This window comes from Prionailurus bengalensis, chromosome A1 (assembly GCF_016509475.1).
Source record: "Prionailurus bengalensis isolate Pbe53 chromosome A1, Fcat_Pben_1.1_paternal_pri, whole genome shotgun sequence".
Classification (NCBI taxonomy): domain Eukaryota; kingdom Metazoa; phylum Chordata; class Mammalia; order Carnivora; family Felidae; genus Prionailurus; species Prionailurus bengalensis.
This window is the reverse complement of record NC_057343.1, coordinates 213752151-213756089: the sequence shown is the minus strand read 5'-3', so window position 1 is coordinate 213756089 and position 3939 is coordinate 213752151.

The window sequence follows — 3939 nt, the reverse complement described above, 5'->3', positions numbered from 1 at the left end:
TCAGCAGCATCCTCCACATATAAAAAAGCACTCAATAAATATCTGCAACTGTCATTGATGATGTACTATTTTCCTTGTTCTTATTTTTCTAGGATATTAGACTCCAGAAACCTCTGTTCTATGATAAACCTGCCATAGGTTATTGACTGCCTCTGACTCTGGACTGAAGCAGCATCTGGGATAGGAACCTTGTGGGCCAGTGCATAGAAAGACATACCACACAAAAATAAGTAAATATAGAGAAAACAATAAGCTCAGGGTCAAAAACCTAGATTCACAAAATTAGCAGAGGATGTGAGAAGTGTATTATAGTGGAGGAAATGAGCTCTATTCTCAACTATTAGGAAATTCAAAGTTAAAAATTTTAAATAAGTTCCTTTATGTCTCAGAATCTTGAATAGGCTAATAGGCAACAAATCCCACCAAGGTAAAAACCTATGTGATATTTTCAATACAACAGAATTCTCTTTCCAGAGACCATTGCTATGATATTTTAAAAAACATTGCCCTTAAGGTTTACAGATGGTATGTCATCTTCATTGTTTTATATTATCTGATCTTCAAGAGCAGCCCACTGAAGTTGGGAAGAGCATGACTATTGTCCCCACTCATTAATCATATTAAAAATATTTAACAATGAATATAGCTTGGGACCAACCATAGCCCTGTAATGAAGTGGGTCCTTAATGCCTCCTGCTGAGCCCCACACTGATGTTTTTATTACTAAAAGAGGAGATAGGTGGGGATCTTAAAGGAGGGGCCAGTTAGAGTAGCTATTCACCAAACAGTACAGAAGGATTTCAATATTTTAATATTCAGTATGGCTATACCAGTGTGTACCAGATAACTATAAGCCCTACCTACTTTTGCCAAACATGAAAGAAAGAAAGAAAGAAAGAAAGAAAGAAAGAAAGAAAGAAAGAAAGAAAGAAAGAAAGAAAGGAGAGGGAGGGGAGGGGAGGAGAGGAAGTGGCTTTTCCAGGACTATAAACCAATAAATGGATTCAAACTTAGTCTTCAAGAGTCCAAATCTTCTACTGTTTTTCTCTTTGTTACCCATTCTCTTTACTTATATGTTCTTTTTCACATCCTGTGGATCATCCTAGTCAATGACTCAGATCAGGGAAAAGAATATCATATTTGGAGACAGAAGACATGTTCAAGTCCTACCTCTGCTATTTATTAATTGTGAGACCTTGGGCAATTCACCTGATCCTACAAGACTGAGTTTCTTCACTGAGGAAATCACAGTAATTATGTCTGCATAGCAGGGTAGCGGAAGAAAAGCTCTGTAAAATATTAAGTGTTGTTCAGATGTCAGCCATTCACATTTTGCACAAATTGGCAGTTTTCATCTTAAAAACCTGGATGTTGGAATTGATGTTCTTTTTCCAGATAGAAAACTCAGACTTCTGAGAGATTAAATTACTTGCCCAAGGTCACACAACTAGTGATGATAGAGCCAGGAATGACTTCAAAGCTCTTGACTTCTAATTCATGGCTCTTTGCTGGGGAGCCTCCAAATTCACATCACAGGCTGCCTACAAAGATGGAAATGTGAATGATCCTAACTTACAGTCACAGCACTGTTGGCAGGCCTTTGTCATCAGCTCCTTCCAAGTCTGCAGGAAGAAGGCCTGCTTCTGGCCCAGCATACATCTTCTGTAGTTCAGGGTATGCCTAGCCAACTGCTAAGTCACTCCAGCAGCTGTGGAACTAGAATAGCAAAACATGATGTTAATAACATTTCCGCTACAGATACACAAGCAGAAGAGAGCATGGTTGGGGACAGTGCCTACCCCAGAGGGTCTGCCTTTCAAGCCCTCATCTGCCAAAGGCCAAAGGGGTCGTGATTCACCTTATGACAACTGAGAAGGAAGAGTTATTCTCAGCCCAGGAAGATTCAGCCTAGGTTGCTTCAAGAAGACAACCCTCACTGAAAAGCAACAGAAAGTCAAATGATACAGATATTTCGCAATTCCAGAATTCTAGGTAAACTGAGTAAAGCAATGTGGTTTTGTGAAATCTGGCTTTGGAGTCAGATAATTTTTGGATTCAGAAACCAAGCCTTCCACTTACTAGAGCTGGTAATCATTTGCACTGCCTCCCAAATTTCTCACTCTGTCTTCCAGGCATATGATAGGACTACACTTCCTAGCTTGCCTATGGTTAGGTGGAGTCATATGACGAATCCCGGCAAATGTTTTGTGAGAAGAAGGGATGTATGTCACTTCTAGGCCAAGCTTTTATGGCTGGTATGACACTCTGCAGAGATGCCTTTTCCTGTGGTATAGCAAGAGTTGTGATGGTTGCGGCTCTGCTGCATCAATGACCCCACTACATTGAGCAGGGCCCTCCTGCTGACTCACTGTGAACATGTGACAGAAACAAAAAATAAACCTTTGTTTATTTTAAGTCACTGAGATGTGTAGGTTGTTTACCACTACAGCATAACCTAGCCTATCCAAATTGATGCATGAGCTATGATTTTTAGTATATTACTTAGTTTCTCTGAGCATGAGTTTCTGATGTTTAAAATAAGGATGCACATCTTTTCAGGATTATGAGGATTACCGATCGTTTATGTAAAGCACCTCACGGCTTTTAGCACAGATTTGGTCTCCAAGCAATGTTATCTATTACCATTATAAAACAGTGAGGGAGAAAAGCAGGTGGAAGCAGGATATCCTTAAGCAAAAACACAGTTCATAGACTCCACTCAGCCAGACACCTGGACACAGAGCTTTGGCGGCCAGGTCAGCCAGCTAGAAGGAGGCCCCTGAATGCCTCCAGTCACTTGTTCATTCCTTCATTCTAGAAACATACAATGAATACCTACTATGTGACGGACACTATTTAGGCACTGGAAATATAAGAGAAACAAAGTCCCAGCTCTCATGGTCTTTACCTATAGCACCTAATGCATTTAAATAAATGGCTGTTTTTCAGATTTCCTAATTATACCTTCAGAGAAAACAAAGAGCCTGGAATTTGATCCTTTACATTTTAGCGATTTTTTTAAATTCCTTGGAAATATTTTTGCATATATTTACTGCACTTTTACAAATAGGCAAGGAAGTTATTATCGTATATTTTCCCCGGTGCAGAAATTAAGGAGGGGAAAAATAATTATCTTGTTTTTATTAGCATCAGTGGCAGTGCCAGATCTAGAATCTGTACTCTCAGGTTCCTTGTTCAGGGTCATTTTTTTTTTTTTTTTTTAATCTCAGGCTGACAAAAAAACTTGAATCACCATCCTGCTCAGGGGTACTCCTGGATAACACCTATATTAAAGTACTGTAGGTGAAATATAAGAATGGAATTGTTCTGTGATTATAGTAATAATAAACCAACACAAATAGGATACTAAACAGAAGTGTCCTATACCAAATTCTGCCTAGTAATGGATCACATCTCAGAAAGTTCAACTCCATGTGTGGAAACAGACCTAAATATACATCTAATGTAGGCGATTTTACCACTGTGGTGCGGTATGTAATAAGAAAAGGCCAAATGGTATCTGACCTCCTGGTGTCTATTGTTGGAGTAAACGTCCTAGAAAGCTAGGCCACACCTAGTTCCTCACCAATAGCTCAGTATTTTACTCTAAGCCCACGCCTTGAAAATCCAGCATGTCGGGGCGCCTGGGTGGTTCAGTCGGTTGGGCGTCCGACGTCGGCTCACGTCATGATCTCGCGGTCCGTGAGTTCGAGCCCTGCTAGGGCTCTGCGCTGACAGCTCAGAGCCTGGAGCCTGTTTCAGATTCTGTGTCTCCCTCTCTCTCTGACCCTCCCCCATTCATGCTCTGTCTCTCTCTGTCTCAAAAATGAAAAAAGTTAAAAAAAAAAAAATTAAAAAAAAAAAATCCAGCATGTCAAAGATCAATTCAAATGTCATCTCTTTTATGAAACCTTCCTTTATCGCCTTATCAAAAATGAT